The 24,775-nt window shown below is 41.4% G+C and overlaps 1 protein-coding gene and 1 long non-coding RNA gene across 2 annotated transcripts in view; one reads left to right on the top strand and one right to left on the bottom strand.

Annotated features, from left to right (window-relative positions):
* The window catches only part of LOC137649955 (uncharacterized), a 361,156-nt gene that overhangs the window by 207,875 nt on the left and 128,506 nt on the right, over positions 1–24,775 (top strand). The gene's annotated exons all lie outside the window — the stretch shown is intronic.
* On the bottom strand, positions 264–24,000 carry LOC137649958 (uncharacterized). Its single transcript, XR_011045883.1, has 3 exons — positions 23,902–24,000; positions 6,381–6,506; positions 264–2,339 (listed from the first exon to the last, which is right to left on the bottom strand). It is a non-coding gene; the product is annotated as an uncharacterized lncRNA (long non-coding RNA).

The following is a 24,775-nucleotide window of genomic DNA, read 5'->3' as shown; positions in this document are numbered from 1 at the left end:
AAATTTACTAAAACATACTTACGAAGTTTTGAAATTATGCTTGGAAAATGTTACAAACAATCTAAACTTATCTAGTTAAATTTTTTTTATTGTGAATATAACCTTAATTCCAGGATGAGAGAGAGAGAGAGAGAGAGAGAGAGAGAGAGAGAGAGAGAGAGAGAGAGAGAGAGAGAGAGAGAGAGAGAGAGAGAGAGATATTATCCATCTAATGCTTAGAAATCCTATAAAACCTTAAAAACAGTGAATCCCTTCAGAAATATTCAAAATTATTCTTATTATGATTTTCCTTGCTTTGTTACAAAAAAATAAATGGTATAATTGCTTGCTCATTATACAAACACATTTAATAAATAAAAAGAGGAATATTTACATAGCATACTTGGTTTTCCCTTTAACAGAAATATTTGGAAAATGATTCTAGAGTTGGGGATTTATATGAAATTTTCAATTAAGCAGAAAATGTCATTATTGCAAGAGGGAAGGAAATATGGCAGCTATTCTGAAATTTATAAGCCAAAATCATCAGTTAGTCTTTGCAAGGATCTGGCAATATTTTTAGACTTCTGGAAGTGTTGTAAAAGTTATATATGGTGTCCGAGTAAAGATCTGGGAGTAATTGTAGACTTCTCTGGTACATACATACATATACCAAAGGCACTTCCCCCAATTTTGGGGGGTAGCCGAAATCAACAAGAAACAAAACAAAAAAGGGGACCTCTACTCTCTACGTTCCTCCAGCCTAACCAGGGACTCAGCCGAGTTCAGCTGGCACTTCTCTGGTAAAAATACAAATACATGTACACATGTTGATTGCTAGAATATAAGCTATTCAACCCCCAAGGAAAAAAGGGACTGACTAGCACTCACAAGCTGTGGTTAATTGGAGAAAGAACTTTTTCCCAAACTACTACCTTAAGCACATCTACTAAGATCTTTTAAAGAGAACATGGGCCCTCTATAGATTTCACATCGGGTAGAACAACATTTAACGAGTTGCTAATAATTGGAAGATAGTCTCGAAAGCCAGAGATGAAATTGTATACATAGACAAAGATGAAATTACATTCCTAGTTAAGAGATAGTTGAGGTTATATTCACATACAAATAATGTTTCTTTTATATACAGATTATGAAATGCATTTGAATCAATAGCTAAAAGATTATTAATATTTTCCCTTCAGTCACACACTTCAGTAACATGTTTACAGTACTTTACACACTTCAAAAAAAAATTATACGACCTTGAAGCATGTTAATAGGTCAAGAGGAAATAGACATTTGATTTAACAGCTAGTTAATGAAAATTGAAAAGGAGCAGCAAATTTCTAAGGAAGTCATTCTTCATTTACATTTGATGGTCTTAATTTGTTATGGTAAATTTCCTCCTCCAACAAAAACATTTACAATATGACAATATCAATTTAGTATTACCTATAAAAATGACAGCTATTTATTTTAAGAAATAATAGGAATCCATTAACATTATGTATGTTCGTATTAGCCATGACAGTTTGCAGATAACTAAATGAATGACTGTGCTTGTTTAATATCAAAATAATGATTAAGAAATTGCAATTTGAATTTAAATTAGAAAGTCAAAGCAGCTCATAAATGTAAATCTGAACCTAATTTTCAAGTTAAATTTTGGGTGTTTAAAATTTAATAGAAAAATAGCATCACATGTAAATATTTTCTTTTACCAAAAGATGCTAAGAATTAAACACTAACTAGAAATAGTTTTATATGCACTGACTTTTATAAAGATTAAGAGCTAATAAAATAATTGCTACTAAACTCAGTAAAACTTAAGAGCTCTGATAATCAAATTTATGCCCTTCTGAAATAAAAGACACTTTGATAAACTTGAAATAATCTGGGTATATCTTTGTTGAAAAAGTTGATATAACTTATTTACTGCAACTTCTCATTTCTTTACCTTCAGTTAGTGATTATTTAGTGATTATTATTGAACCGTGATATAAATGGAATGACAATTGTTAACAAAACTCCATAAAATCTCAATAACTCAGGTAAATAGTGCATTCCAAGATATTTGTACTATTGTAATGATATTTCTCAAAAGGGTTTTTCAAAACTCAGAAACGTTGGATGATATTGTGGCCACTTCAGTTGACACGATTTTGTACTCCTTTTGAAACTTCCTGGATTGTTTTTCGGTAGTCAATCCCAGATTTGCTGTTGTATCATCTTGATGTCATTAGCAATGTGCATATTTGCAGGTTAATTTCCTGTTTTGAGTAAGAGGATATAAATAATATAAATTTCTTTTCAGCAGGTGGTCATAATCTCTCTTCTTTTCTTATGGTAATTCTGGTCTGAAAAATAAATAAAATTTTAATTGTACAGATAATGTCTTTTTAAAATATTCTACTGTGCATTTCAATATCAAGACTATACTTTTAGTAAAACACTCTGCATGATAAATTATAAAAAATAAAAAATATTCTTATGTAATAAATATAAAATAGTGGAAATAATGACAAACTAGACATGTCCATGCCACTTATAATAACAAACATTTCAATGAAATATACATTTTGTAAAGTGGAAAAGTATTACTTCCTGAATTCTAAAAGGAAATACTTCACTAGAATAATCCAATGGTTGGCCTCTGGTAGTCCAGACTGACAAGAGCTCCCTTCATTCTTCAATTTTATTCAAGACACACTCAATAAACCATAATTCCCTGAATAAAACATTCAACCCTTCACCTCAGAGGATACCTGGTCAAACAATACAGTACTCATAAAACATTAACAGTATATAAAAAAGCTATGCATAAATTCAAGAGAAAAAAAAAAAAAGGATTTACTGACACAGTAACAGTTTCATGAGTGGAATATTACTTATACAATAGTATAGTCCTGTGGAAATGAATAATTACTTTTTTGTTTTCACTCATAAAAACAGAAAAAAATACATGTAACTTCCTAAATTTAACATGCAAATGCATCACTTGTAATTTAAATGTTATACTAAATTTTAATTATACTGTATATCATATTGATCCTCCATAAGCTAATTCCAACAGTCCTATCACACCAATTAATTTATCCAAGTGAATTTTCTGGTTAACTAATCATCAATGAACCACACTCCCCGACTTGCTAACCTAATCTTGATTAGTTCATTGACGAGTTTATTCAACATTGTTTTTGACTTACTGGGTATACTTCATCCATGGGCTAACCTATTCAGCACTATTACACCGGCAACCTTATCTCACCAGAATCACGTCTCTAATATTTATAAACAGGACAACAATGTATCTTTTACCAATGATTAATCAAATGTTAATCCAACCTTAGCCATGAATCATTTTATCCTGCCTTAATCCTCCATTGGCTGCCGTATCCTGCCTCTGTCCCTTAACCGACCTATCACTGTCTAATCAGATTACTGATTTCCTTTCACTTCAACTAACAAATTAACTCTTGTTTAGCAAGTCGACATGACTTCAAATTGCAAGCTCCAAGTTTTAGTACTCCTTTGTATGAATCTAAACCAGGCTATATACTCTAATAACTTATTAAGGTAACAAACAATAGCTAAGATTAAGCCATCTTTCTTACAACCTAAGAATTATTAAATAAATTATCAAGGGCTCAAGATTTAGTCTTTTACTGTATTCCTCTTAGTGAATAGGAAGTAAACCTTTCTCAGATTTCTTTACAAAATTTATTTATCAATTAGGATTATTGCAAAATATTTGCAATTTTCTTAACTACAAAAAACCTGAGTTCTTCAATAAGAGAGATTCAACTTGGCAACAAATGAGTGTACTTTTCTAGAAGGGAGTGTATGAACATAAGTGTGTTCCCATTAAGAGACATGACATCAAGATTGGATGAATGCTTGCCACTTGAGGAAGTGCTTTCGATCAGAAGTGTGTGTAAAAAGGTAAGCGTATTTATGTGCAAATATGTGGAGCACACAAGCATGTGGATGCTCCAAGTCACATGAATGAGCGTAAGAGACAGGCACACCCAGTTATAAGTCCAATGAATGAGAGCATTAGCACAAGCTGGCGAGGTGATGCCACAGTAGGGGAGCACTCTCGCTAGCAGGGAACGTGGCTGTGGTTTTCCCATAGGAAACTTCTCTTGCAAGCAGGCGAGGTGGCTGTGGTATTCCCATAGGAAAGTTTTCTTGCAAGCAGGTGAGGTGGCTCTCCCATAGGATAGCTCGCTTGAGAGCAGGTGAGGTGTGCACAATTGTGAGAAGGTTAAGTGGTGCAATTGCGAGCAGGCTAGATGGTGCATGATCGACTGCGAGCAGGCAAGATGGTACACAATTGATTGCGAGCAGACAAGATTGTGGTGGAAAAAACATATAAGATGGAGTTCAACTAGATGTGCTCAATCACTTGCAAGGGAGGTGGCGCTACCATAGATTGGCTCGATCACGAACAGCTGAGATGAAAGGAGCATGTGATCAGATGCAATGGCACTCAAGAAGAAGAGCATGATCAAATGCCATGGCACTCGAGTACTCTAGGAGCATCCAATCAAGAAGAGGGCTGTGATCGCAAACAGGTGGGATGGCATTCCCATTGTTAACAGATGAAATTACGCTTTTTTTTCTTTTCACCCTCGGTGAAGGATTGGGAAACGCACACTCCCATGGGGAAAGAAACAACAGGATTGACCCATATGTAACTTCTATCGATCAGTCTTGAAGGACAAATTGTCTGAAAAGATGAAAAAAAAAAAGCCGGGACTTCTTTTTTTTTCTTTCTTCTGGCAGTGTGCACCAAATTCGATTAATGCAAGGATCAGCTTTCGGTGCTAAGAGATGAAGATGCAGCAGATTTGAAGTTCTTCTATTGACGGAGAGCAATGAAGTTCCATGTTACATTCCTAAATTAGAATGACATCACTGTCACTATTACACACTAGTCAAGGGCATAATCATCTACAAAAATGCTGTTAACAGGAACTAAAGTGTATATTAGCATGTTAACTCAAAGAACATTAACACAGTAACCCCTTTGGCTCTGGATAAGACCAAGTCTGTAAAATTCCTTTTCTTCTTAGTCACATAAATTCTGAAAAGCAAAGTACTGTACTGTATGATTCTATACTGGACTGATGGTCCAGCCAGGATGTTGCTTGGAGACTGGCCATCGAGGTGGCTTCCATAACAGCAGTCTAAGAAGAAGAAAAGATTGTGCCCAGTCTCTCCACCATGCCGGTTGGAAGGGGAAAAGGGCTCGATCCTTCAGGAACATAAAATATCCAATGATGGAAAAAGGTCAGGAGTAGGATCCTGTACGACCTGCTTCCTATTAGATTGCCTCTTCAGCAGGTTCCGACTAAAGAAATTTTTACCATTGCAGAGCACCAAAGGGCCAATCAATCGAGGTCTTTCCTCCTTTCGCAGGGTTCCTTAAAGCCTCACCTAAGTTGTTCATCTTTATGATCAGAGATAACTTTTTGATGAAGGTCGACTCCATCTCCAAGTTCTTTGCCTCTGCTGGAGCGGTTCCTTGTTCGGGGGTTATAGGATCTGTAATCTCCATCGACCCCTCTCCACATCGAGGAGACGGTGCACTGTTGTTGCTCACTTCTTGACTCCCTAGCACCAGTGCAAACCTTGGGTGACTTATTCCCTGTGCCGCTGAATTGTTTGTACTATCCTGTCAGAAGGACACTTGGACCGACTCAATAACATGGTCTGGAGAATGCATATGGGAGAAGATGACCATTAGAACAGGGCATGGACAATTTTGTGTCCTTGCAGCAACTGTCAATCTTGTGAAGATATCCTCCTCCGAGTCTCTCGCCTTAATCAAAACGTGCATGTACTTTTGACTACGTGCTAGTGATTTTTCATTATTAGGTTATGTGGCAGTTACTTTTCATTGCTAGCCGACATCCAACCTAGTTCTATTAAAGGACGAGGGTTTGTATTTATGTAGGAGTATACGTTGGGAATCCAACATTATCCTAATCTATTGGTAATCAAATCCCACCTTAATTCATTAGTAATCCATAACTACCTGTGTCTTCTAATGAACACTTGAAACCTTCATCTTCCTTTACTGTATAAAACTTAGGATTAGCCCAACTAACAATTGTCAATAAAGTACAAAATGAATACAATCCTACTGAAATCTAATACCAATAAAATTCTGCCTTGAATAACTAATTATGAATAAAATTATTTAATTTCAATCTTGATCCAATCCATAAACTTAATTATCCTAATGCAATTGACAAGGCATAATAAACATAATCCGTAAAGTGATTAATCCAAATTTAATTTACTCAGATCATTTTTTATCTAAATCTAAGTCATGTTTTTTTCTATAATTTCATTCATATCAAACAAACAATGCTCCTTATTAACATCACCTTTAAAAATGTCAGCTAATGCAGCTCCAGTAATTGGTTTTCATAGATTTTATGCTCTCATTGAAGAGCAGCAAAATTATAAACCTTCAATTTCAAGTCTCCCACAGTTCATTGCTCAAGATTCACCTGAAAGAAAAAAAAAAAGTGAAAATATCTTTAAAAATTCGCCAATTCTTCTATATGATTATACAGTATAACAGAATTGAACATGGTGTTCTTGCTATCATAATTATCTAAAAGGACCTTTCAAGAGCCAAAGTTACATATTAATTGGTATTGATGGATTGATTAACAGAAGTTTGCAGTTTCAAAAATATCTGATTAATCCTATGGACATTGAAAAAATGAACAATACTAATAAATAATCATCTAGACGCTATTCTTAGCAACCAAAATTTCTTTGTACAAAAACTATTATTGCTGGGTGTCTAACCTAAGATCCCCGGCATTAAAGGTCGCACACGGATATAGATGCATTTCTCAATGAAGCTGAACAAGAGATGTCTACGGCTGTGAAGTACTGAAAGTTTTACAAATAAGGGACACTGTAAAGCACAGCCCTGAGAAAAGTATCCAACTAAATTATGTCTCTCTAGGAACCTAATCAAAGAGCTAGCAGATCAATATATCACTACAATTCGGAACCCCACTGAGTATCCCTTGAAAAGACGGAGATGTTCCACTTCCCTTGAATGAAGAGGGTACTCGGACAATTTCCTACTACCCCTATGTCAATAGCCTTTGAAATACTAGGCTCATGCATTGGTTAATCAAACCTAAGGGAAACAGTCAAAGGATTAGCTCTGTTATTCCCTTCTTGAGGTGGTGAATGGCTTCAAAGGGAAGCGTTTTTCTTACCCATACAAGACTTATGGCGACGGGTCAGTGCCGCTTGCTCATCAGTAACCTGTGTAAAAGCTATAGCTGCCAAAGCAGCATCTTTCTCTGCTTGATGAACCTCTAAGGGTACCAATGGTAAAGTAAGCTCCATTACACCCTCCTAGCAGAGGCAAGCGGCTCTCTAAAAGCAAGGACCTTTCTCTGTCATGATAAGAATGGGGAGCATAAGTGCAAAACTCTTTCACCTGATCAACAGTGCTGGTGATCAGTCCCTAGTGGGACTGATCAACTGCAACTGATCAAAGACAGTAGCCATCATTTGGTGTCAGAGCTACTCGACCGGATCCAATGATATCAGTTCGTACAAATTCAGATGCTCCCACCTGATGAAGGAAGGTGGCTTCCTTAAGGCCAGTATTCCTTCCATACCACAACAGGAACAATTCTCTTAATAGTAAACAATGGACTGATGAAATCAAGTGGTGTTCAAATTTCTGACGATCGATAGGGTTGTGTTAATATGCTCTGGCCCACATTAGTAATACATAAAATACGTAAAAAGCAAATTCTATGTCCACTGGAAATTAAAGTATCAAATATTGACAAAATTACAAAATAGTGCAGTACCAGCTGAACTCGGTTGAGTCCCTTGTCGGGCTGGGAGGAATGTAAAAAGTAGAAGTCCCCTTTTTGTTTTTGTTTCATTTGTTGATGTCGACTACCCCCCAAATTGGGGGAAGTGCCTTGGTATATGTACGTATGTATGTATGTATGTATGTATGTATGTATGTATTTCTAATTATAAAACAATCCTCTAAACCAGGCGCCTACAAATTGTTTCAAAGTTCGGTATCATTGTAGTGTATTACAGGGCAATGTAACCTAGTAAAAAAAAAAACTACTTTTTCTCATAAAAAAATTACGCTCTCTTCAAAAATGACACTCGTTCCCGTCACAAATGAATAGTTTCAGAAATATATATACCGGTAACTATATCCTACGGTAATGGGGGACCCCCAGTGGGAACTCGGGGTTTTGGGTGGGGAAAACATACCGGGGAAACTATGTATAATCGTAAAACAAACATTTTCTTCTCTATACATTACCTTCTTGGATTTATAATAATCAGAGGAAAAGTCAAAACAGTTTAACTGGATAAACTTTGGAGGCGCTGTTGTAAAGGTTATGTCTCATGAAAAAATACAGTAACCAGTGCTGCCAACGTTTGATGTAGATCAAATGTTAGCATTCCATGTTAACATCAGCACCCTCTCGTACGTACGTATGTGCATACCAGTTTTCGATCTTCTGCGCAAAAACCCCGCCACCTGCGCAGAAGCTTTTCCCCCACCAATAGGATTTCTTCTTCTCTAACCGTGAAATGTAACTCTCCGTCTCTCTACCAGCTCTGTTCAGGTCTATTACTTGAGTAGTTATGTAATACTCCCGTATACAGATTACTTTTGACCCAAGAATTACTTGTTTTATTATCCTGTACCTTATAAAATCAGCTCATTTTATATTCCCATTCAATATTATTTATCATACATTCCATTTTATCTTCCTATATTGGGTTTATTTCTTTTGTTATTTCCTTGTCACTCCCCAGTTTCACATAAATACCTGCTCTGGACAAGTTTCCCTATCCAGTTCATTCATGTTTACCCTGTAGACTCCGCTGTTTTTCCGTTAATCAATCACGAACCGATACGTATTCAAAGTTTACGCAAGGGGGTTGTCAGTTGATATTTCCCGACCCCCTTTTCCTTTATCTCTTCGTGGTCTGTTCATACCTTTTCCACCAAATCCTTTTCCCTGGAAACCTTTGACCTAGTAAGGTGTCCGTCATTTCAAGTGAGATTTATTTTTACGTATTTTACAATGGAGGAAGTTATAGAAACTTGTAATGGATGCAGTATTCCGTACCTAAAAGCATTTTCTAAATTCCATGGTGATTTTTATGATTCTTCATCCAATGTTGATAATTTCCTTAACCCTGGATAGGTACGCTCCTCGGACACCCCTTTAAGGGTATACTCGAACGCGAACGACCCCAACGCCAAAAAAAATTCTTGAAAAATCAGTTTTTGCAGTAACCTCTTTTTTTCTTTTGCCAAAAAAAACTTCAATGAATGCTTAAAACAACTGTAAAGATAAATACTACTCATCTGCAGAAAAACTATTTATTATAAATATTTTAAAAAATTAGGTAAAAAAAAAAAAGACCTGACATAAAAATTCATAAAAAAAAGTTTATACATATATACACAAATCCTTTTAGGAATTGATTCTTGAATGTTTAGGACACATCTTGATGTATTTTGGATGAAGTCAGACCCATGGAGGTGAAGATCTGAAATGAGAAAAAAGGGTAACTTTTTTTGGCCAAAAAAATTTGTCCAAATTTCATGAATTTTTTTGGGTACCCAAATGAAATAGGAAGTGGCTAATTTTTTTAGGGAATAAACATATGTTATCCTAAAATAGAAATATGTAAAAAAATCTTCATTATTTTGTAAATTACATTTATATCAGGGGCCATATCTAAAGGTAATTTTTTGAGTACTTAGAAATTTCGTAAAAAAAATACATATATTTAATATATAATATGATATTTATGCAGGTAAAAATATACCAAAATATCACAAATTCTATAGGGAACAAGAATATATATAGATAGGGCAACTTACGCTTCGGATATGTCCACAAAATGGCCGCCAACCACACTGACTCAGACTCCCTAATCTGCCACTTGAAATGTAGGAAGGGTATGTCAATTTCAAGGTGTTATTTACTAATCTAATCATTATTGGATATGCATAAAAATTGTATGGTGGGTTGCTGGATAATTGTCGATTATTTTACGACTATAAAATTAAAATTCTGACCCAAAAAAAATTTTTTGAAGGGAAATAAAATCGAAAAAAAAAACAAAAATGTGAAACAATATAATATTTTAGCTAAAAAATTTTGATGATATTCAATCAAAAAAGAAGTAAACAAAATTTTCCGACAAATAAACATCTAGAGGAATCATTACTCTGTGATAGTTCCTTAGTACGTAGTAATTTTGAAAGAAATGGGAAAAAACGAAAAAATGGCAATCACCGGAAAATCGAACACATACCTATATATACGCCATATCTGGCTAAAAAAAAGATAGGCATGGGTAGCCAGATCATCTAGAAACACTTTCCAACACTATAAAAATATAAGTTTTGCGACACTACTTGCCAATTCCTTATGGTAACATGACTAAGCAAAAAAATGCAAAACAAATAAAAAGGGGCACTCGCGGAAAAATGGCTAACATTCTAATATACGGCTTTTCAGAAAAAAAAAAATTCTGCCACGTGCTAGGCAAACCATCAAGGCACATTTTCCGACAAATAAACATCTAAATGAATCATTACTCTGTGATAGTTCCTTAGTACGTAGTAATTTTGAAAGAAATGGGAAAAAATGAAAAAATGGCAATCACAGGAAAATCGAACACATACCTATATATACGCCATATCTGGCTAAAAAAAGAGGTAGGCATGGGTAGCCAGATCATCTAAAAACACTTTCCAACACTATAGAATTATAAGTTTTGCGACACTACTTGCTAATTCCTTACGGTAACATGACTAAGCAAAAAAATGCAAAACAAATAAAAAGGGGCACTCCCGGAAAAATGGCCATTTTAATATACGGCATTTCAGAAAAAAAAAATTTCAGCCACGTGCTAGGCAAACCATCAAGGCACATTTTCCGACAAATAAAAATATAAATGAATCATTACTCTGTGATAGTTCCTTAGTACGTAGTAATTTTGAAAGAAATGGGAAAAAACGAAAAAATGGCGATCACAGGAAAATCGAACACATACTTATATATACGCCATATCTGGCTAAAAAAAAATAGGCATGGGTAGCCAGATCATCTAGAAACACTTTCCAACACTATAAAAATATGACAAATTCGAAGATAATTTGTATTTTTCCTAACCATACAAACCTTAGCTATTTACAAAGGGTTATTACTTTTAGCGTAGCTGAAATGGCGAGCCATTAGAATTTAACGAGGGTGTATTACCCCCGCGCTAGTTAGCGGGGGGGTAGGGGAGTGGTAGCTAGCTACCCCTCCTCCCCCTCACACACAGGTGAATACTCACTTTCACTTAGAGGTAGGACTTGTCTTGGGGGACAGGGCTGGCGGGCAAATATGTGTAAATAGCTAAGGTTTGTATGGTTAGGAAAAATACAAATTATCTTCGAATTTGTCATTTGTTCCGTAACCGAAATACAAACCACGCTATTTACAAAGGGTGACTTATCCCTTAGGAAGGGTGGAAAGTCCCCAGCCATACTGGCTTTGGCTTTACCCGGGGACTCAGAATCCGAGTGAGTCGCACTCGAGAAAAGGAGTCCCTGCACCTCACAAGTTCCGTGCACCGCAAGGAACCATGTGGCCTACGTAAGCTTGTGTGTGAAGGAAGAAGTGTGACCCGTCTTAGGCAGTTGACCTGGAGTTCCAGAAGGAACTCTGGGTTAAGACGTTCCCAATACCACCTCGTCAGGGTATGGGGGACGCGACAGTATTGACTCAATACTCGGAACACAAGGAAGCATGGTTTACCTGCAGAGGTTCGAGGTCAGCTATGCAGAGACCAGGATGCTGCTTCCCTGTAGAGGGGATGATGAAGAAAGAAGTAAGGGCCAGACATACTTCTTTCGTTCATGCAGACTAAAACCTGATAACAATGCCCTCAACCTTCTGCTACCTGTCCAAAAAGGAGCCTGAGGTTAGACCAGCTGTTGTGTAGCCACCACAGAGCGATAGAAAACGTATCGAGACTCCTGTGGGTCACGCCCTGCAGGAAGCGGGCTGCGAAGGTCATCAGACGCTTCCAGACTCCAGCTTGTAGCACCTGCGTCACAGAGTAGTATTACTCGAAGGCGAGGGACGTTGCGATGTATCCAACATCGTGCTGTAGGGCGACGTGACGGGGGAGGGTCTGAAGACAGGTCGAGATGAATGTCCTTGAGTCCGGGCTGAAGAGGTATACTGGTGACTCTCCCCCCATGTCCTCCTTGTGTTCCCAAATCGGCTGCAACTGGGGCCAAACTGCAGCTGTTCCCAGCGCTAACCTCTCGATTCCTGTACTGGCAAGAAAGAGAAGGTCTTGGGACATCAGACACAGAATGGAGACTCAAAATCTTGAATGAATCGGACCGAAGGGTCGGGACCCTCAGATTCTGAGTCTAGCCAACAACTCAGGAGCGAGCCTGAATGTTGCCTTCCCCTCTTCCTTAGAAAGGGGGGGAGTAGTAAGAGACCAAGAAGATTGCTTACACACTGGCCGTGGCCAGAGTGAGCAGAAGACCCAGGGCGGAATACAATCCGAGGCCTGTCGTAAAAGGGTCTTGAGAAGATCTCTTAAAGGACTAAAAGTCCGAGCCATGCTCCAAGTTGGAGGTCTTCCTCCGACTAGGGCAGGGACGATCGTAGCTTCGCATGAGCGAGGATAGATCCAGCGGGCAGGAAAAAGTTATTCCTTTAAGCCTGAAGGTCAGGGAAAGGCTGAGCGACAGGCTTCATTGCCAAGAGCGGAAAGGAGTTTCCTCCCGCCGAAAGGCAATAAGACCGTTATTGCTGGAGAAGAGGCCTCACGGGAAGAGGTATATCTCCCACGGCACCAACCACCTTAGACTCTTCACTTTGCCTGGGAGACCCCTGTGGATGACTATCGCAGATGACGCGACCTCCGTACCGCGACTGTAGCGGGTTGTCTCTTCTAGAGGAGGAAGCGTAGTGTCTCCAGGCATGAAGCCGAAGCGACGCCCCGGTTCGGGAGAGATGTCGCAGTGTGGTTGCTTGAGTAGTCTGCGCCGTGGGAGAAGCTCTCCCGGGAGTTCCGTCAGGGGAAGCAGAGGGTCCAGAAACCGTTCTGCACATAGTCCCAGTGGAGCTCTCCCATTGAAAGGTTGACAGACAACCTGGTTTTGTTGAGACCCATTGTCCGCAGACAAAAAGGAGGGAAGACGCAGGCGTCGAAGTTGTCCCACCATCACCGGAATGCATCTTGCCAGAGTCTCGGGGTCTGAGACTGGGGGGAAAACTAGCGGAAGCTTGAGGTTCCAAGCTGTCGCGATCAGGTCCCCCAGACCAGCACTTGCTGGTTACCCAAGGTCAAAGACCCCTAGGTACACTCTCTCTATGAGGCTCTGCTCGGATAGTCTGAGAGAAACATTCCCCTGCCTGGAATGAGAGAGCCGATGGTGGAATTGAGAGAATCTCAATCATCCCGATATCTCTACTGCAAGATGTGAAGGTGTGAAAATGCGTCCCCTGCTGGTTAGCATGAAGTCGACACGCAACGGGGCGACTTGGCAGGAGCGGTAGGATCTGAAGAGGGGCCAGACTAAGGCCCTTAAGCCTGCCTGAATGATGGAGAGGTATCCTTCAGGTCTTGACCATAGGCCTGGACCGGAACATGCCCCCCCCCTTTCCTTTGACGAGTCCGAGAACCGCATCAAGAATGTGGGGAAAGGACGAGAATATCCACTACCATCAAGAGGCTCCATAGGTCAACACCCATTGCAGGTTTAATAGTTCCGCTGGTCCCATAGGGCCAGGGAGTCCGGTTAAACATTGCCTGAAGCCACCGGAACTTGGATCGCCCCACATGGAACTTATCCTGAGGCGACCGTTCGGACTATAAACGGGTCAATGAGGAAAGAAGAACTAGGAAACGTTCCAAGGTAGGGCTGAAAACTCTGCTTGACTGAGAACAGGTACTGCGACTCTCCTCAGTCTTGCCACGGTGAACCGAAAGGAAGGCTCGGAGGATGTGGTAACAGAATCTGGCGTCCCCAGGTGGTCACCCATCCAAGTACCAACGTTGCTTAACCTCGCTGGACGGACGAGAAGCGGGGTTTCCAACGTGGTAAGGCGGTTGACTCAATATCATGGCCAGATACTCCAGATGTTGAGGCAGAGGAAGAGAAGGCTCCAAGCAAAATACCATGAGCCCACACTCATGGTCAGCATTCGGAAGCTTTTCCCGGCGCTGAAGAAGGTCGAAACCCGAGCCTACCGGAGTTGACCAGCCCTCCAAACAGCAGAGGAGGCGGAAGTCTGCACCTGAGCGGCCAAGAGGAAGGCAGGGAGAGTTCTCTGGGGAACCAAACCTGCTATGCCACGGCGGGATAGCCACACTGCATCGTAAGCAGGAATACTTGCAGTTTAGGCTGAATTCGACGAGCACCCTGGAAGATGGATGGAATGGAAACTGAAAGTACCCGTCCTTCCGATCCAGGGTTAAAGGAGTCCTGTCGCCTCGTTACCAGTCTGATCGATTCTGCTGGTCTACGCTGGCCGAAGTTTGTTCGACAAACTTGATCAGGGCTGAGAGGTCGACTATGGACATCCCCTCTCAGATCCTTCCTTACAAGAAAGGATCGACTGAGGGGGCCGGGGGTGAAGCCGTCGATGATCCTAAGGAAGACCTTCGCCTAAGGTATGGATCATTCTGCCCAACCGGGCAACTCTGCTGATGCTATGGCATAGAGGTTCAGAGACACTGAATTCGCTGACAGAGACGGCAGGCGCGATATCCTTGGCTACTCACAGAGATTGTGCGGGAATGGGCATCGGGAAGCTGTCATTCGGATGAGTAACCTTAAGCATCCTCCCAGCGAAAAAACCTGCAATCCTAGAGTTCGTGAACTCCTTTTAGGACTATGCCCCCCCGGGGGAGTCTCCCGTGCCATCTGTTCCTGACAGGAGGAAACTGCAATTGGACACCTTGTCCCAGTTGTCGTAGCCGATAACTTAGGCCGACGTGGTTGAAAGAAAAGGGAGCTGGAGCCCTGCAGAGTCTGGAAGAAAGCGCCTTGGAGGAGTGAAACCGGAAGTCGATTTACTCCGCACAGCAGATGTTTAAGTCTCTGTCCTTGGGCAAAGACAAAACTCTTCTCAAGGATGGAAGGGTGTCTGAGGTCGTTGACCTCCACAGATGAGACACCCGAAGGAAGCCTTCAGTCAGTGCGTCCAGATGGTACAACATCGAGCTTGTCCGCAAGTAGATACTTAACGACGAAAGGCCAAGGTGCCTGAGCTCGAGAGGAGGAAAGTACCCTTGATCTTCCTGTAGCTTCCTTGAACCAAACCTCGGGCCGTAACCGAGGAGGGAAAGAACCTGGTAAGCTCCCAGAGGAAGAGGTAAGCAGTCACCCCTTGTCCGATGGAGAAATCTTCAACGGAAAGCCCCCCCGCCAAAAATCCTTCCAGGGCGGGAGAAGGAGAGAGTACTCGTGCAGGAGAGGGGACCCTCGAGACCGACCTCTTGGGAACCAACTTCGCCCTGGGGGAAGTCACCACGAAGTCCACTCCTCTCTTTCTCTTCAGCGTAGGAGAGACAGCCGCTGGTTTGTTACCCTGGCCGGTGAGTGCTGGTTTCATAAACCTCATTAACGCCCGTGCCAGCGGATCAAACCATGTCTGCTGCTCCAAGGACACAGAGTCCGAAATCCTCGCTAAGGTGAAAGGGATCGGGCGATCCTTTGGAGAGGACACGACGGTTCCTGCCTGAAAGAAGGTGGGAAGAATGCTGTACTGACCTGTCTTCGTCCTGCACTACCAACCTGTGCTTGGATGGAGGTGATCCCGAGTGCCGCCTAGGAGCACGCGTCCCTGCTGCTACCACCGGCTGTGGAATTCGCCGCGAACTATGGTCGCGCGAGGGCGAACGGTCGCGCAAAGGCGAATGGTCGCGCGGGCGCACAGGCGAGTGGTCGCGCGGGCGCGCAGGCGAGCGGTCGCGAGGGCGCGCAGGCGAGCGATCGCGCGGGCGCGCGGGCGAGCGATCGCGCGGGCGAGCGATCGCGCGGGCGAGCGATCGCGCGGGCGCGCAGGCGAGCGATCGCGCGGGCGCGCAGGCGAATGGGCGTGACGGCGAGGGATCGTGCTGCCGCGTAGGTGAAGAAGATCGCTGGCGGTAAGCGATGGCGAGCAGCATGTGTAGGTGAAAGATCGCGTGATAGGGTGCGATGGTGATCAGCATCCGCAAGAGGGCGAGCGTTCAGGGTTGTGCGATGAGGAGCAGCATGCGTAAGCGGGCAATCGTGCAGGGTTGTGCGATGGCGAGCAGCATGCGCAGGTGAATGATCGCGTGAAAGGGTGCGATGGTGATCAGCATCCGCAAGAGGGCGATCGTTCAGGGTTGTGCGATGAGGAGCAGCATGCGTAAGCGGGCAATCGTTCAGGGTTGTGCGATGGCGAGCAGCATGCGCAGGTGAATGATCGCGTGAAAGGGTGCGATGGTGATCAGCATCCGCAAGAGGGCGATCGTTCAGGGTTGTGCGATGAGGAGCAGCATGCGTAAGCAGGCAATCGTTCAGGGTTGTGCGATGGCGAGCAGCATGCGCAGGTGAATGATCGCGTGAAAGGGTGCGATGGTGATCAGCATCCGCAAGAGGGCGATCGTTCAGGGTTGTGCGATGAGGAGCAGCATGCGTAAGCGGGCAATCGTTCAGGGTCGCGCGATGGCGATCAGCATCCGCAGTTGAGGGTCGCGCGATGGCGATCAGCATCTGCAGCGCGATGGCGATCAGCATCCGCAGTTGAGGGTCGCGCGATGGCGATCAGCATCTGCAGTTGAGGGTCGCGCGATGGCGATCAGCATCCGCAGTTGAGGGTCGCGCGATGGCGATCAGCATCTGCAGTTGAGGGTCGCGCGATGGCGATCAGCATCTGCAGTTGAGGGTCGCGCGATGGCGATCAGCATCCGCAGTTGAGGGTCGCGCGATGGCGATCAGCATCTGCAGTTGAGGGTCGCGCGATGGCGATCAGCATCCGCAGTTGAGCTAGTAGCTGGCGAACCATGTTCCTTCAGAAGTGTTGGAGAACGTTGGCGTGCCAGCTGTAACACACGTGGGCGATCCGGAGATCGCTGGCGAGCTGATGATCGCTGACGAGCTGACGATCGCTGGCGAGCTGATGATCGCTGACGAGCTGATGATCGCTGACGAGCAGAAGGCTACGCGTGGAAGCCTGCGCAAAGAAGAAGAGTCCTTGACCCCGACCTGAACCGAAGTTCTAGATCGCGAGGGCGAACGTGGGCGCACAGGGCACGTAACAGGAACCGCAGGGAAGATCATCTTGAAAGCGCTGACGAACAGGAGAGCGCTGACGAACAGAAGGGCGCGCAGGGAAACCCTGACACGCAAGGGAAGAACCCCCGTGGGGGCAACCCTTTGCCCCGAAGGGATCGTTGTCCGCCGGGAGACTGATGTCCGTCGGAAGACCGCTGTCCGTCGGGAAGACCGTTGTCCGTCGGGAAGACCGTTGCCCGTCGGAAGACGAGATTAGACTGCTGTCCATCTGCACCAAGACGGAAGATCGAGAAAAAGAAGTTGTAGGCTGCAAACGGAGATTCAAAAAAGGCGCCTCAAGCACCCTTATAGGGAGATGAGAGGCCCTTACGACGAGGCGGACGGAGGGCCTTACGGCGAGGGAGGCCAACAGCAACAGCAACAGAAGAAACCTCCGAAGAGGAGTCTCTATGAGTGTACTCTCTCGCGAACGAAAGAGAAACACTTCGTGGAAGAGACTGGTCAGCCAGTGACCTAAAAAAAGGGCAATCCTCCGAAGAGGAGCTCCTGCAGTTGCCCAGCCCCTTGAGCGAAACTGCAGGTGCGACCGCTCAGCACCAAGAGCATAGTCGCACGAAAAAAAGGCAAGAGAAGAACCCCCCAAAAGAGGAAAAGCTCAAGCCTGGACAGGAAAAAACTTCCCTCGGAAGGAAAGTTATCCGCCCAAGGAGGCAAGCCTCCTGACTGTTCTAAAATGAACTGGAGAGCTGTCCGTCGACACGGGAGTACTACCAGTAGAAGGAGACACGCCCCTGACGACAATACAAGGGGGGAGGCAGCAACAGCCGAATCCCCAGGACTCAACCAGACAGCTCACACCGTTGCTATATTACAGAAACGAACTAGATCGGTAACTGTAAAAAAATAAAACAAATAATATTAGTACACATTCATTCCCCCGGGAAGGCTCCGAAGAGGAATCCCGAGGAAAAGGAACAAGAATTACACAACAGGCACGTGCCCTCACAACCACTTACACTCGCGGAAGGAGAGCTGTAACCAAAACAGAATTATAACAATTATAATTATGTAACTATGTAATTATGTAATTTAAAAATGAATGAACACTAAAGAAAAAACGAAAACCCCGAAAGGAATCGTTCTACAAGCTGAAAAATTAACAACTACAATTAGATTCATAAACTAATTGAGACAAAATGTACGGCGTAGCAACCCCACCCACACGGGAAGGAAGCTACAAGGGCGTAGTAAAACATAGTAAAAGGGTGAACGACCTCAAGAGAGAGAGAGAGAGAAAGACCGAAGTCAAACTCGATCGCAACCCATAAAATTAGGCCGTGGTGGCCTAACTGCCGAGGCCTCCACGTAGATATCGTACACTACACACACACATCTGAAAAGGAAACTTACTTATTTCTATACTCAAATATATATACAAACATGAAAACATGTTTACATATATATTGAGTAAAAGAAAAGTAAGCGATTAAGTAAAGACAAAACAGACAATGGCTGCCAAGCGAGGACCAAGACAGAGACGTCTGTCACAGTCCGAGCCAAAAGTGAAAGTGAGTATTCACCTGTGTGTGAGGGGGAGGAGGGGTAGCTAGCTACCACTCCCCTACCCCCCCGCTAACTAGCGCGGGGGTAATACACCCTCGTTAAATTCTAATGGCTCGCCATTTCAGCTACGCTAAAAGTAATAACCCTTTGTAAATAGCGTGGTTTGTATTTCGGTTACGGAACAAATAAGTTTTGCGACACTACTTGCCAATTCCTTACGGTAACATGACTAAGCAAAAAAATGCAAAACAAATAAAAAGGGGCACTCGCGGAAAAATGCCCAACATTCTAATATACGGCATCTCAGATAAAAAAAAAGACATGCACGTGTTAGCCCAACCATCAAGGCACACTTTCTATCACATAAACATGAAAAAAAAATCAATAATATACGGCAATTCCTTACTACGTAGTAAATTTTTACAAATATTGAAAAAAAAAACAGAAATTGGCAACCGCACTTAAATACCCAATATACCAATAACTACGTCGTATCTGACAAAAACAAAGTCACGCATGGGTAGCCAGATCATCTAGACACACTTTCCAACACTAAAAAAGCAAAAGTTTTACGACACTATTTGGCAATATCTTACGGAAAAATGACTTGGTAAAAAAATGAAAAAAAATGAAAAAGGGGCACTCGCGGTAAAATGCCCAACATTCTAATATACGGCATCTCAGATAAAAAAAAAAGACATGCACGTGTTAGCCCAACCATCAAGGCACACTTTCTAACACATTAACATGAAAAAAAAAAATGAATAATATACGGCAATTCCTTACTACGTAAAATTTTTTACAAATATTGAAAAAAAACAGAAATTGGCAACCGCAGTTAAATACACAATATACCAATAACTACGTCGTATCTGACAAAAACAAAGTCACGCATGGGTAGCCAGATCATCTAAACACACTTTCCAACACTAAACAAGCAAGTTTTACGACAATATTCGGCAATATCTTACGGAAAAATTACTTGGCAAAAAAATGAAAAAAAAAAATGAAAAAGGGGCACTCGCGGTAAAATGGTCCTCGTGGTGATGAACGACATTTTAACTAAAAAAAAAATCATGCACATGGTAGCCAAACAATCCACCAAGACTTTCCACAACTGATAACCTATACAAGTTGCACCATTCTACGACAATTTCATAATACGTAATAACTTTGATAATTATGCAAATTACCTTAGAAGGGTAAACTCGGTCGCGCTCGACCCCGACGCGTCTCAGAAATCGGGGAAGGAGTACAGCTACAGCAATGCACATCTGGACACTACTAGAGCGTGTAGAGGAGACACCTCCTGCAGGTCGATCACCCACAAATTCAGTCACGGGGGTGAGTCACGTGAAAAAACCTCTTTTTTTTTTTGACGCTCGGGGTCGCGTACGACCCACCGTACCTATCCAGGGTTAAAGCACACAATGTAATTCCTCAACGTTTACACTGCCGTTCTCTCCTATCTTACAGGAAAGACATTCATGTGTTTTATTGTAATACCGAAACCAAGATACCCAAAACCAAAAAAATGTAGTTGTGGTTATACCGTTACTTCTTATGAAGGTACATTTTTGGGAAAAAGTCGACTGCCCCATGGATGATGGTAATATTTGCAAACCACTTTTTACATAAACATTGGGACCATGATACTCTCATGGAGGGTATCGACATATCCTCCAAAACTAGTGTCGATTGGAGAAGTTTCTGTTCCGAGGTTACCGAATACTTCTTCGATAATCAAGAGGCAATTGGTGGTGATGGAGTAATAGTTGAAATAGACGAATCACATTTTGGAAAAGCTAAATACAACCGTGGTAGACCGTTAAGTGCCATATGGGTCTTTGGGGGGTATTGAATGTGAATCAAAGAAATTTTTCATCATCCCTTTAGTTCCTCCCCTTTCTAATAAACGTGATTCTGCAACTCTAATTCCCCTAATTAAGAAATATATCAAACCTGGTAGTGTTATTTGTGTTTAGTGGTCTGCCTACAACTCTCTTTTGGAAATTGATTACGAACATAAAACTATTAATCATTCTGAACATTTCGTTGACCCCCAAGACCCAACCATCCATACACAAAATATAGAACGACTATGGAGAGAAGTGAAGGAGTGGGTACAAAGACCTGGAATGAAGACTGAATATTTCAAGCAATATTTTTCCAGGTTCTTATTTACCCACTACTACCCAGAACATACATTATTGCACCACTTCTTCATTACTGCCAGTCGCCTCTACCCTCCGATACAGCAAAAGCCAATGGACCCCCTAGACCCCGATGTCCCACACCCATCCACATCCCAGTCATAGGAGTCTCACCCTCCCGTGACCCGCAAGTTTCGACGTCCCCTTCACCAAGGTAAGTCATTCCATTAGTCATTATATGTTTTGTTACCTGTTAACTTCTAGGTTAGGTTAGGTTCTGTACCCTTTTTATATATTGTGTAAAGTGTATATGGAACAATTCATTAAAATACACATGATAATATTACCGTAACATTGCTACCATTAGCAATGCCTTTGAAACGTTACTCATTTTAACATTCGTAATACATGAGTTTTATGACCTGGGAACTCCTAGGTTAGGTTAGGTGGGTTTGTTGGGTTCTGTACCTTTTTTGTACTTTTATATATTGTGTATGGAAAAATTATTTAAAATACATATGGAAATATCTAGCATTATTATCGCTAGTAATGTCATCGTACCGTTGGTAACGATGTGTACCATTTGTAACGTGGTTAATTTTACCGTTCTCAGTGAATACCTGAGGTTTGTAACCTGTCAACTACTAAGTTAGGTTAGGTGGGTTTGTAAGGTTCTGTACCCTTTTTGTACTTTTTATAGTGTAACCGATAATATTACCCGATTGTCGTTTGTTTTCGATTTTGAAACCTGCCGGTCTCTATACGTTCAGCACTCTCGTTACTCAACTGTCATGGATCCTCCGGTGCAGCTGTGCAATATATGTCGCTATTCGTATTTTGAGGTGATCGCTCGATTTCATGGAAGTTATAATGGTACTCCAGAGGTTGCGAATAGGTTTCTTAGAGAGCATTCAGTATTACCCATAAGTGTTAAGTGTGCTAAATGTGATTCACCTTTACTTTTCCGTGAGGATAGGCATTTATGGTACTGTACAAAATCAGTAAAAATACCTAAAACGAGGAAAAGACGTACAGTATGTATAATTATAGTGTTAGTGACTATAAGGGAACCTTTCTTCACGGGTACCACCTTCCCCCGTGGAAATTAATTTTATTTGTTAAATATTGGTTGCATAAGTGTTGGGACCACCATTTTGTTATTAAAGGCCTTAGTTTATCTCCTTCTACTAGTGTAGACTGGAGAAGCTTTAGTTCATAAGTGACTGAATATAATTTCGGGGTCCTTCTAGGTTAGGTTAGTGGGGTTTGTTAGGTTAGCTAGTTTAGTTTAGGGGTAGGTCTAGGGTCTGTGACCAGGGTCCTTCTAGGTTAGGTTAGGGGGGTTTGTTAGGTTAGCTGGTTTAGATTAGGGGTAGGTTTAGGTAGGTCTAGGGTCTGAGACCAGGGTCATTCTAGGTTAGGTTAGGGGGGTTTATTAGGTTAGCTGGTTTAGTTTAGGGGTAGGTCTAGGGTCTGTGACCGGGAACCTTCTAGATTAGGTTAAGGGGGTTTGTTAGGTTAGCTCATTTAGTTTAGGGATAGGTTTAGGGTTTGTGATGAAAGATTAAGGTCTGTGGTATACTTAACAGCTTTCAGGATTTGGGTTCTAACATAAACCATTGGGTATTATTACAGTTTCATCCATTAAGGGAAATCTATTATAATAATATATTTCCCGAGTAAAAAAAGTCTTTTGTAGTATTTCTGTAAAATATTATCTGTCGCAAATGCCTAGTTCTTTATATATCGACGATCAAACTCACGCTACTCATGTCTTCCTCCCAGATTTTTTCTAAGTCTGTTGTTATTGTTGACTGTGTCTTGTATTTGCTTAAAAGAGCCCTGTAACCACTATAATCCGCTGACAAACTAGTCCACTATGAAGTCTTACACGTTTGGCCAATCACAGCGCCTGTCCACTATGACGTCATACATGTTTGGCCAATCACAGCGCGACAATACATCATCTTCCCAGGCATTTCATTTCGTTCTTAGACATGGAGACCATAGAAAGCACGTCATCTCATGTTGCACAAGAAGTTGAAATTCCATCTTCTTGTCCTGACTGTTTCCTAACTTACAATGAATTTTTTGAAAAACTAGTGCATTTGTGCCAGAGACACAATTTAATTTTACAAAATAAAAATTGTCCTGCATGCCAAGGAACCTTCCCAACAGCTTCACGTTTTCCTCAAAGCAGCAGCACACCTTTATGAACCAACAGTTTAAGGTATGCTTCATTAATTTATAGAGTATATTATAATGGTGATAGTATAACGATGTATACAGCAGTACCATCACTTTGGATTTGGTTTGATGGATGTGTTAGGTAGTGGTTGTAAGGGGGGGGGGGGGTAGCAGGGACTAGGCCTAGGTAGGGGTACAGGGCCCTAGGTTAGGTGGTTGTATTAGGTTCGGTGGTGTCCTGAAAATCACTGTGGCCTTAAGGGGGGGCTTTCACCTTCATTTCATCCGTAATAACAGCAACCAATTCGGTAACTTAAAGTTACTCGGATTGGTTGATCTGTTTGTTTGCGGTAAACGAAGGTCAAATTCTGTTAAATCACGTTATTTACTATAGGAAAACATATGTTCTGTTCGAAATCCCACCCTATAATACAATAAAATTTTACCCAAAGTTCTATAGTCTATTAAAACTAATATTCATTGCACAGTAGACTTGCGTAGCAGTTAGAATTTGGATCCAAGATGTTGTGCCAGTGATACAATGTCTTGGCCTATGACTGCAGACTCAAAATGGAGTAGGCCAACCAAACATTACAAACTACATATCTATACATTCGTTGAAAATAACTAAAAATACTTCAAAATAACTGACTCTGTATTCAAATTAACGGTACTAACCTTTTTGGAAAAATGTGGGACGTTTCATTACAGAAAATGTCGGGATTTCCAACGCATCATACACATGTATTCCTGCCAGGAGATCAGAATGTGTTGTGACATACTCGGATGCGGAACAATACATTTGGCAGGATTATTGGAACGTAGAAATATTTTTTTCTAATAAAATCCTTATTTATTGTAATCTTTCTTTTTTATACAATGACATAAAAAATAAACCAAAATATACATTAAATACACACTTAACTCAGCTGGTTTTGTGATAAAATGGAGGAAATACCATGGACTACTTTTATGACTTTTTTTCCCAAATTTATTTTGATTTTTTATACAAGATTGATTGATTGATTTGAGGTTTTCAGCTTTTATACAAGTAATATATATATATATATATATATATATATATATATATATATATATATATATATATATATATATATATATATATATTTATACATAAAACATTACAAGGGGATATTTATGAGTAGGCTAAAGATTGTCATTTTTCAAATATAGTATAACTTTTATAATTTTCTAAAACCCTTTTATGAATTTCTAAAGTATAACATTTCCTATATTTTCATATATGAATGGACAACATTGGTAAAAACGAAAAAAAAAAACCATTCAGTTTTTCTCTGAAAATCTTTTGAGATATCAACCATCAAAGTTTTTTTTTTTTTAATAGAAATCACCCAGTTAACTTAATTAGGGTTTACTTAAAACTTTTAGGGTATTTATACCTCACTACTGGAGACCATAGAGACATACATAATCACCATATTTCAATGTTATTTACTATAGTAATGAGGCCCCCGTCCCTTTTGTAAGGCATATGCCCACCTATGAGTAGGATGTTGCTAGTTCAATATAG

This window comes from Palaemon carinicauda, chromosome 11 (genome assembly GCF_036898095.1).
Source record: "Palaemon carinicauda isolate YSFRI2023 chromosome 11, ASM3689809v2, whole genome shotgun sequence".
Lineage (NCBI taxonomy): Eukaryota > Metazoa > Arthropoda > Malacostraca > Decapoda > Palaemonidae > Palaemon > Palaemon carinicauda.
Note: the sequence above shows the minus strand (reverse complement) of the source record. Positions and strands in the feature narration are given on the sequence as shown.